The sequence below is a fragment of the Heteronotia binoei genome, chromosome 14, assembly GCF_032191835.1.
Source record: "Heteronotia binoei isolate CCM8104 ecotype False Entrance Well chromosome 14, APGP_CSIRO_Hbin_v1, whole genome shotgun sequence".
Classification (NCBI taxonomy): domain Eukaryota; kingdom Metazoa; phylum Chordata; class Lepidosauria; order Squamata; family Gekkonidae; genus Heteronotia; species Heteronotia binoei.
The window spans coordinates 46,428,780-46,440,180 of NC_083236.1; the positions used below are offsets into that span (position 1 = coordinate 46,428,780).

The 11,401-nt window shown below is 47.2% G+C and overlaps 1 pseudogene; it reads left to right on the forward strand.

The window, feature by feature from the left end:
- Window positions 1-3,307, forward strand: part of LOC132582305 (uncharacterized) — a 38,227-nt pseudogene extending 34,920 nt beyond the window's left edge.
- The last annotated feature ends 8,094 nt before the right edge of the window (window positions 3,308-11,401 follow it).

Below are 11,401 nucleotides of genomic sequence, written 5' to 3' on the forward strand. Positions count from 1 at the left end.
GGGCAGATGTTGTTCTTCTGTATTCCAACAGATGGAATCTGAAATGGGAAACAGGCAATCTGTTTACAGTAACTATTGTATATATTATATATGTGGTTTGCAATTTAGAAAACAGAGTAAAACTGAAAGAGGAAGTGACTGCAAAACAAGAAAGAAGAGGTAAAAGCCCATATTCCAGCAGACTGTTGCACTGCTGTCCTTGATTCTTCCGTTTCCTTCTCCAGGCATTCCTGCCCTTGCTGAGAAAGGCGTCGCAGAAAAGCCCCCAGAAAGGGATGAGCTGCAGCAAAGCCGCCATTGTCAATGTCTCCAGTGAAGGTGGCTCCATCACCAACCTCTTCATCTGGGATCTTGGGCAGTGCATTAATTATCGCTGTAGCAAGGTAGGGAATTGACAGCAATGCAAAAGAGGAGGCAGTAGACTCTTTCATCATGGTTAAAAATTAAGAATACAGAATTATTCCAACACACATTCCACCCCAATCCTTTGCTTCTTGATGTTGACATCAATATCCGTTTAATTTATGTGTTGTCTTTTCCATGGGCAAGATTTAGAATGTAATCACCCTTGGAGAACAGACCTTGGTCTTCCTCCTCCTCCCTTATGTAACTTTAAAGGCCCATATCCTTTTTTTAATGGTTCTCAGTATACAAGAATGAGAAGAGTTTATAAACAACATCAGCCCTCAGCGAAGCTATGTTCAGAGCTGCTACAAAGGAAATAAATAAAAGGTATGCTAAGGACAGCATGAAAAAACGTTACTTAGACCCTCAAGAAACAGGGTTGCCAGAAACTAGGGGAGGTCAAGGGGGGGCAGAAACTTTTCAGCTTTCAGTATCATGCTGATGCCATGATATAACTTCTGGAGTGACCTGGAACTGACATCATGACACTGGGACAATGCTGCAGCATTCCCCCAGAATTCCACAGTGTAACTAGATCTCTCTATCAAGCAATTTGAATATATCTCAAACCTCAAATCAAACAACACTTCCTAGAATCCTGATACTCATTCAGTGGCTCCGGAGCCACATGGGGCTCTCTGACTTGTCACTTGTGGTTTTTCTGACCACTGTTACCAGTCTGACACCTGCCCATGTTTCAGGGAAGTGGGCAAGGCCTTCACCTGATGGGGGGGGGGGAGACTGGCAGGTGGTTTTCCACTTGAAACAGCCAGTGTCAGAAGAACAGGTAACCTGTGAGTCTTGCTGGGCATTGCCAGTGATGGAAGTAAACGTGGCTCTTTTGGTTGATGGCCATGGTGAATGTCTCTCTCTGTGAGCCCTGGAAGTGACTACAGGCTTTTCTGCACTCTTTACTCACACCTGATTTATTTGGCAGCTGATTGATAAGCACTGGAATCAGTTTAGGCACAGTCTTTCTGCAGATCTGCCCTCCCTCTTCATTTTCATAGTTGTGGAGTCTGTTTATTTTGTTCCACATGTGCCTTCAATAATATAATATAGTGCCTTCAATGCAGAAGGAGACACAGTTGTTGTGATCATAGCTGTCTTTATTAATTACAGCATGGTAATGAGAAAACTAGAAGACTGAAGACCTGGGCCAATGGGGCCAACTATATACAATTCAAGGTTCCCACACTAGAACACCATTGGGTCATTTGAACCATCAGGGGGCCTCTGATTGGGCCAGGGCGGCACGGATTTGGATCCTACTGCCCATTGTTCCTGAGTCCCCAGGCTCAGTCCTAGAGGCTCCAATGAGCCAGGCAGGAACGCTAGTATAAGAACATATCATGAGTCCACATGCACAACAAACAACAAGGAATTTCAAGGGAGGGTGGTGTTGTCATCAGTGGTATCAATAGTGGTGTCACACACCCCTTTAAAAAACACAGCACTAAATATATTGATATATTGCTGGAATGTTGTAACAATAAGCTAAGCAAGTTCTCTGAAATCCCAGTTTTCGTTTTTAAAAAGGGTAAGCCTCTGCCCGCTTTCCTCTTGAAGGAAAAGGCATATCTCAAATGCTAGATGCTTACTTTTTGAAATGAAAGCTGGGAATTCAGATAGCCTGATAAGCCTTTCATTACAACAGGATATTCATATATCAATATTAGAGTTGTATTTTTAAAAAACTAAACCACAGCACTTTATATATCAAGATTTCGTGGCATTTTTAAAAAAGAAAAAGAAAAATTCCTTGTCTTCAGGGTTGGGGAGGAGAGGAGTAGTTTGACCATGACAGTCTAGTCACCAACGCAGATGGGGCGGGGTGTGTGTGCGAAATACAGAAAAGCTCGACCACTGTTCCACATCTACCAAACCTGCCTGACTTCTTGCCTCCTCATGGAACGAAATGCTTCTTCTCTTCTGTTTTTGGCCTGTCTCTCTCTTTCAAAGGCTGCTCTGAACATGCTCACTCGGTGCCAGTCTCTGGGTTATGCAGAAGATGAGATCCTGTGCATTGCATTGCATCCTGGGTGGGTGCAGACAGACATGGGAGGCTCAGTGGTAGGTGATTTCTGGGGTCAGTTTCATTTTTGCACATAGACAATCCTAGATCAATTTCAATATTTTGGGTATGCACCTAAATAAAGCTCCAATTGTCTATTGTTGTATTTCAAAGACGTTTCAGACATCCTCATGAAATATAAACCTAAGAATCGCATCCTTGAATCAGGCCAAAAATTATCTCAGGTCCCACACTAGAGTCAGATTCCAACACAATGTCAGAGGCGCTTCCATTTTTTCCTGAACTCTGTGCTGGATTATGACTGGAATTTCAGCAGCTGCCAGCTCTGGGTTGGGAAATTTTTTGGATATTTGGGGGTGGAGCCTGTGGAAAGCAGAGTTTGGGGAGGGGAGGGACCTCAGCTGGGTGTAACACAGTAGAGCTGCCCCTCCAAAGCAGCCATTTTCTCCAGGGGAACAGATCTCTGGTGCCTAGAGCTGAGCTGTAATTTTGGGAGATCCCCAGTCCCCACCTGGAGGTTGACAAACCTGGTTGAGGATTGTCCTGCTAAATTTCGTACCAGCATTGGTGGGAAGCCCCTTTCTTAGCAATACTCTGTACTGGACTGTGCCATGTTATTTTTTTTCCCTGTTGGCCCATTTTACCAATTTGTCATTTTGTATGCACAGCATTAAGTGTTTCTGTACTCTCTCTTTTCAAACGGGCAGGCTCCTCTGGCAGTGGACGCAAGCGTGCGAGCCATCCTGAACACCCTCAGCCGTCTCTCTGAGAAAGACAGCGGCACTTTTGTGAACTGGGAGGGGGCAGCTGTGCCTTGGTGAGAGATGGATAGGTTGAGAAAAAGAGCTGAACTTTTTGAAGAGCCATCTTCATTTACTTCCTGCTTGGAGGAAATGTAGTCGCAGGAGGCAAACCGCTCGATCAGCACCTTCATCTTTCCCCATCATGTTCTTCTGTTTTAAAACTAGTGATTGCCAGCCTATTTAATGGCTCTATCTGTTAAGAACTTCCATTTCTACTGAGTTGAACTACTGGTCTGATTTACAACAAATCAATTTTTTATTGGCTCAAAAGTAAATTGGTCATGGAAAAGGCAGCCCCTTTGGCACCAGCAGCTGAAAGATCACTGTTTTTACAATTAATCGTGGGATGGATTGTTCTAAGGAGACTTGGCTCTTTGTCATTTAACAACTTTGTGTCATTATATTTTTACGTTGTTGTGTATGTGGACTCAAGTGAGGACTGAATTGGGTGTTCCTGCCTGGCTCATTGGAGCCATACAAACAGAGCTGGGGGACTTGGGAACAATGGGCAGCAGGATCCAAATCCCTGCTGCCCTGCACCAATCACAAGCCCCTGCTGGTTTGAATGATCCAATAACATGCTTGCGAGGGAACCCTGAGTTGTATATAGTCAGTCCCATTGGCCCAGTTCTCCAGTCTTTGTAGAGCAGTCACCTTCCATGCTGTATCTAATAAAGAGCTGATTATCACCACTACCTCGCCTCTTCCATGCTTGGAACCCACTATATTATATAAGTTCAATTATACTATGCACATGGATTCTTGCTGCCACTGTACTTGTAAGTGTTTATGTTGAAGACAATAAAACAATTACTCAATCTGATACAAAGAATAAAATCCTGTAACCCCTTAAAGATCAATACATTTATCTGGGCTGTATTTGAGTCCAGTAGCAACTTACATTTTTATGGTATAAGTTTTTGTCCATAAGCCCTCCTCTAGAAATAGCAAATGCTATGGCTCACACACTCATTCCTAAGCTATGAACAAAGACCAGACGCAGCAGGAAAAGCACATGTTTGCATGAATCCCTGGTGCCTCCAATGAAAAAAGATCTTAGGCACCAGACTTTGCAGCAAATCTTATTTCTGTGCTGCTGCCAATATAAGTAAACTACAGTGATAGAGGTAGATTTTTTCTGGAGTTTTGGAGGCAGTGCCTGGAGGAGAGCAGAGTTTGGAGGAGGGGAGTGGCTCAGCAGGGATGTGAATGTGATGTTGCTTCAGGACTAATGTTTCTATTAGATTCTATGGTATGCCATACAGTCCACCCTCTGAAGCTGCTATTTCTTCCACGGGAATGATTTTCTGTAGTCTGGAGATCAGTTGTAATTCCTGGACAGCTCTACCCACCCACCCCCACCCCAAGATTATCAATTCCCTCAATATTGTCAATAAGAGAAGCTTCATTTGTTTTATTTTGGCTGGATCATGCCTATTCCCTTTGTTATAAAGCAGAGAATACCATAAATGGATTGAAACGGATTCTTATTCCAAGGTTGGACAGTCACAGCATGAATTTACCTGGAAGATCTCTCATCCTGTGTCCACTGTGCAAGTTGGAACATTGCAAAGGGTCAGAGGAGAGTGCCAAAACCTTTAACCATCCAAATGACACCCAGGACACCTGCGAAAACCCAGAATGCTCTTTCCCAGTCTCTGCCTTCTAAATTATATTTTCCTCCTCACTGTCGAATCCTTCCCCCTAGTTAGGAAAAACTCTTATTATTTCCCATCCCATCCTATGCCCATCATATAATATTCATGGCTGCAAATTGGTGGGAGTTTTGGTTAATATAGCAGAGTTTGGCAAGTCATAGAAGTGTGATTCCAAGAACAGCAAAGGGCAGCCCAATCCAGACATACATGGCGGCCGGCCGCTCAGGCGTGGATGGATCTACGGCGCCGCTCATTGGCTTCCAAAGGGGAGACGTCACACCACGCTTGGAGAGGGAAGAGCAGCCCAACGAGTGAGAGAGAACCCGTCACCATGGTGATTTTGCCCAGGCGCACGCCATTGGCCCGCTGCCGAGGCGGGGGTGGGGGAGACACAGGCTCGCGCGGGACCATGGGATTGGCCAGCCCGTTGCACGTGACAGTGGCTGGAATGCGTGTCTGGGAGTGGCCAGACCAAGTCCGAAAGACACCCTCTGGAGCCCGCCCCCCCCAGTGTTGCCCTGCTGCCACCCCGTGCTATGTGCAAGGAACACCTCCCCTGGGGGCCGCAGAAGTGGCATGCATCCTCTTCAGCGGGCCCCCCCAAGCGCCCAGCGCACAACAGCCCTGTGCTGTCAGGTAGGCCGTCAGCCCGGGCAGGCTGAGGAGCAGCATCCCCCCTCCCCTGTCCAGCCACGTGGGGGGCAGCGTGGTGGGTCATAGCCCATTCCACCCCCCCCCAAGAACCAAGTCTGCCCACTCTCCCAGGCATTCCCTCAGAGAGGCAACTGACGGGGGAGCGGTTGCCCTGGGAACGTGCAGCAGATGCCAAGCTCAGACTTCATTTTTCCGGAACAGAGTGCAACAGTATCCCTGGAACGTGCTGGGCAGTCTCGCCGTGGGCGGGGCTCCATTCTGAGCGGCAGGCAGAAGCAGCTGAGGGAGGAGGGGCAGTGGAGCAACACACGTGGCAGCCTCTGTGTTGGAGTCCCACCTGCAAAATGGAGGCAGAGATCAAGAGCACCTGCAGGAGCGGCAGCTGGAAGAGCAGGCTGCATTTCAGCTGGGCAGTCTCTTAAAGGGACAGTCTCTGAACCACCTCCCCGCATCAAGGCAGCTGCCACACAAACACCCCGTGCACTTCCAGGGGTTGGGAATGTGGCTGAGGGCAGACCAAGGGAAGGGAGCAGGCAGCAGCACAGGGGAGTGGGCTCAGCAAATGCCCCCTGCTGGAGCCCACTGCAGAGCAGCTTACACTCTCCTTTCCCTTCCCGTCCCCACAACAGACGCCCTGTGAGGTAGCATTTAAGTGCCAGAGACGCTCGCACACCGAGTGGTCGAGAGCGAGGGGAGGAGGAGGACGGGTGGGGGGACAGTGGAACTTACCCAGCCATGGGTGACAGTCCTCGCATGCAGAGCCTACGGGAGCCTATGGAGACCTGGAAACAAGAGCAGTTAGCCCCAGGGGAGAGATCTCTCTCTCCCCCTCGCAAGTCAAAGATACTGTCAGAGCAACTGCACGGTGCAAAACCCATCACCAACGTGCCTGCCTGTCCCTCAGTCTAACTCTGTATGGCCAGGAGCTCGTTGGCAGAGCTGCCCGCCATGTGAACCTGTCCCTAACAACTGAGTTATGCGAGGCAGAGCGGAAGTATTTCTAGGAGGAGGGGACCCGCGATTGGGTGCCGGGGAGAGGGCTCGCCAGGCCGAAGCGCGAGGGGATTGGTGAGGCAATCACGCCACTCCCTAAGAGGTTTATGAGCTTCCACAGCAGCGGAGGTGACCTTTGTTTTTGGTTTCAATGAGTGCCTATGGGGCACGCCGCTATTTTTGCCGGCGTAACTTTGCGCCTCTCAGGGGGGCATGTCATGGGCCAAACTGCTCAGGAAGCCGCCTAAGCCTGGCCACACCCCCAACTCCACCCCCTCCGCCTGAACGCCGCGCTCTGCCTCACTTCCACCCACGCTTGGGTGCAGCCCTCAGGCACAGCACCACTCCCCTCCCCTGTGGCGGCGCCGGTCGTACATCGGTGCAAACCCTTCCTGCGCCCACATAGCGGCTCGTCTGCTCCCAAAAGACTTTCCACCCCCCGCTCTCTGGATTGTGCTGTAAATCTCTCAAGAATATTGCAAAAAAGGTTAACTTACATTTATTCAAGTAGATCCAGTTCACATTCAGGTTGTAGTCAGGAGAGAAAGAAGCTGAATCTAAAGAATACTTTTCCTATTACAGTGGTCAGCTTGTCCAGCATTGTGTGTGTGGGAGTATGAGAGCATTGTATATACAGGAGAGACCTGCAGACATGTGTCTCACATTCTCTTTTTTGAAAATTAAACTTTTAAAAGCAATATACAAGTGCAGTCAAATATTCACAAAACATTTAACCCTGTAAATCTCCCCTCCCTCCAGACAAAAACCTATAATAACACATCTATACCATTATCCTAGGATCAGATTCAGACAGGCAAAGTTCAAGCGGTAGATACAACAATGAGACAATATGATCAAAATAAAAATTCAATGCTGCCTAATAAACTCTCTACACAAGAGAATACACACTAACAGAGTTCAAAAGAGCTCAGCTTATAAAATGCACAGGGTGAACTAACTTTCTAGAAAAGGAAGGTGAAGGGGAAAGGGGGAAAAACAAACAAAAACCATAAACACAATAAAGCCAAAATGCAATAGTAAAGGAGTGTCTTAGCTTTTAGAAAAATATCAGATTATGATAAAATTTGGGGTTTTTTTGATAAAATGTCAAGGTCAGAGAGGTACATAACAATAGGAAACCATAGCTTCATGAAGGCTTCCTGGGAATGTTATGTGCAGAAAAAGACAGGACAAAGTGAGTGAGTCACACTCACACCGAGGAGGGGTGAGAGGGTAGCTCTCAGGTTAAGACAAAAAGAGGCATCCTATTCAAGGAGATAACACCTAGAGAAGAGAAAAAGCGTAAACGAGAAAAGGAGAGATTGGATTTCTACTCCACCATTCACTTGGGAGTCTCAGAGCAGCTTACACTCTCCTTTCCCTTCCCATCCCAACAACAGACACCCTGTTAGGTAGGTGAAGCTGAAAGAGCTCTGACAGAAACAGCTCTGACAGAGTTATGACTGACCCAAGGTCACTCCAGCAATTGCATGTGTGGGAGTGGGGAATAAAACCTGGTTCTCCCAGATAAAAGTCTACATACTTAACCACTACCCCAAATCTATACAAACTTAGAGTGATGTACCACCTCCAATGTCTAGGCATGCTGAGTCACTCACTCCAACACAAACTTGACAAAATGATACTGCAGGATAATGAAGAGTAGAACAAGCAAATGTCAACTGAATAGTGCTGAGCTCTGATTATTGTAGTCCGTGTCAGTTTAGGTATACCTTTAAAAGTGGGTGTCATGATCTGAGGCCTAGTGTGGCCTAGAGGGCAGAGAGAAGCCTGCCTAGGAGTTGCTAGAGGGCCTACATCTCTCCCAGGATCCCTTCTGTCCCTTTGATTGGGTGAAGAAGTGTCAGAAAGAAAACTAGCCCAAGAGGAGTGGGACCTGGATGGAAGGCATAACACAGGGGTGTCGAACTCATTTGTTATAACATTTGTTATGACATAAATGAGACCTTGTTGGGCTAGGCTTCCCAAATCCCCCGCCTTGCCTGGGGACCCCCGATTTGGAGCCTTCTCCCCCCGCTAGCCAAAAATCTGGAAAGCGGGGGGGGGGGATGGCGGCCCTTCCCACCCAGCCCCGATCTCAGCAGCTTCTCCTTGCCCTGCCCTTCCCACCCACCCCTGATCGCAGCAGCCTTTCTTCAGTTTTCCCAGGCTGCTTCCCGCCCCAATCAGCTGGCTGGCGGGGGGGGGAGAGAGGGAGCCCCGCCGGCAAAGGACCATGTGCCTTTGCACCTCCAGAGGCTTGACTTCAATTTAGGATGGTGTGTCTGTGAAGAAGCTGGCAGCAAATGGTGAGTAGAGAGGCTGATCCGCTGCTTCAGACTGGCCAGAAAGGGGGGGGGGGAGTGGGAAACGTCTTCATTATTCCCTATGTGATCGATTCTCATAGGGTATAATGGGGAATTGTTCTGGAGGTTTCGGGGGCTCTGGGGGAGCTGTTTTTTGAGGTAGAGGCACCAAATTCTCAATATAGTATCTAGTGCCTCTCCCCAAAGTACCCTCCAAGTTTCAAAACGATTGGACCAGGGGGTTCAATTCTATGAGCCCCAAAAGAAGGTGCCCCTATCCTTCATTATTTCCTATGGAAGGAAGACATTTAAAAAGGTGTGCTGTCCCTTTAAATGTGATAGCCAAAACTCTCTTGGAGTTCAATTATGCTTGTCACACCCTTGTTCCTGGCTCCGCCCCCAGTGTCTCCTGGCTCCACTCTCAAAGTCCCCAGATATTTCTTGAATTGGACTTGGCAACCCTATGTTGGGCCCGGCCATGTCAATCCAGACCATGTGTGTACCTATTTAAGATTAGGTAGTTATTATTATTATATTATTATTATTATTACCTTTAATTTATACTCCACCCTCTCTGCAAGCAGACTCAGGGCAGCTAACAATCAGTTCAAAATTTCAGACAATAAATACAATTAAATGACCAAACTTCAAACAATAAACACTATTAAAACATTTTAAAACCATTTTACAGTGCTGTTAAATAACTACCTAGGCGGGACTGTCCTTTACTAACAATTAAACCTGTAGTAGTTCCATAGTAGCAGAGATATAAATTTTATAAAGGACACAGACAAACACAAAGATTAAAAAAAAAAAACTTTAAAACATGCTTGAAACATTAGCACTTGGTCTTAAAGGTGCTCTCTTTGTATCTCTCCCATAGGATCCAGGGAACTGGACAAAGGAACCTCTGGCTCTTTCCTTCCTTCCCCAGGGGACCAGGAGGGGGAGGAGCCACAGCCAATTGAAGGGAGAGGCTTAGCTCAGTAGCTCTGCTGTGCAATGGAGAGACCCTGGCAATAGAGGGAAGGCGGTCCCTTTAAAAGGGTGTGCGGTCCCTTTAAATGTGATGACCAGAACTCCTTCTGGAGTTCAATTATGCTTGTCATAAACTTGCTCCTGGCTCCACCCCCAATTTCTTCTGGCTCCACCCCCAAAGTCCCCAGATATTTCTTGAATTGCGCAACCCTAGTTCCTATTAGCCAGTGTGTTGTTCCTCCAGAACTAAACTTATCTCCAGACGACAGAAATCAGTTTCCTAGGGAAAATGGATGCTTCAAAAGGTGGGTTCTAGGGCACTGTACCCCTCAGAGGTTCTTGTTCACTCCAGGACTTGAAGGACGTGGCTGCCAAACACCGGAAGTTAAAATAATCCTGCTGGGTATTTGCTTATCTCCCCCAGTACCGATTCTGCAATGACTGAACCGTTCTACTTTGCCTCCACCCCCAAATCTCTAGGAGTTTCCCAGGCTGGATCTGCCAACCCTGCCCCCTCATTCTCTGCTGGTGGCCAGGGGGGACCTAGCACTCCTAGCCATAGAACTGGGCCAGCCACTGGGTCACCTTTGGGTGCTGGGTCTTTTACCAGATCATCAGCTGAACTGCAACCTCTATGGACTTGCGGAGATGGAGCAGGAGGACAAAAGAAGAGGTGGAGCTCAGGACCTGCCTTTCCCTCAAAGACAACCAGATGCCATCGAGGACTTGGGACCTTCCAGATGCTGCCTTATCTTTTTCTCTAGGGGACTCTTATCAGGAAGGGAACTGTAGCTGGGGTGACCTGAGGTCAGGGGTGGCCAGACTGGCTCGGGAGCCACATGTGGCTCTTTCACACATACTGTGTGGCTCTCTCACACATACTGTGTGGCTCTCGAAGCCCCCACTGCCCTGTTGACTGGCTTGGAGAAGGCATTTCTCTCCTTAAATCACTTTTTTGAGTCAAGCCAGCTGGCAGCTTGGAGAATGCATTTAAAGTTAAAGTTGCTTTCTTCCCACCTCCATTTCACCTCCCCCATCTATTTGCCTGCCTTCCTTCCAGCTCTCAAACATCTGACGTTCATGTCTTGTGGCTCTCAAACATCTGACGTTTATTATATGTGGCTCTCACGTTAAGCAAGCTTGGCCACCTCTGCCCTAGGTGAATCCTGACCCATAGCCCTCAAAAGGAAGTGAATTAGGTCAAACAAACGTCTGCTCAAAGTGTGCTGAGATAAAAAGAACATTATCTTTCCTATCCACCAGATGGCTGCCATGGAAAACAACAGCTCTTGAGAAATGAATGGGGGTAGCCAGAAAATTTTAATTGGGGGAGGGGGGAATGATCACTGTGGTGATCAGCTCATCTATTTACTTTATTATTTTTTATACTTTGTTCATTTACCAATTTTCTACTTGAAACTCAAAGTGGATTACATGGAATGGAACATTGTAATTAAACAGTATGAGAGATCTAATAATGCAATAGGACTAGACATACAAAAATTACAAAAAATGCAAAAAAGTAATAAACATATTATGTCAAGCAATGCAGAAAATGGAATTACAGAC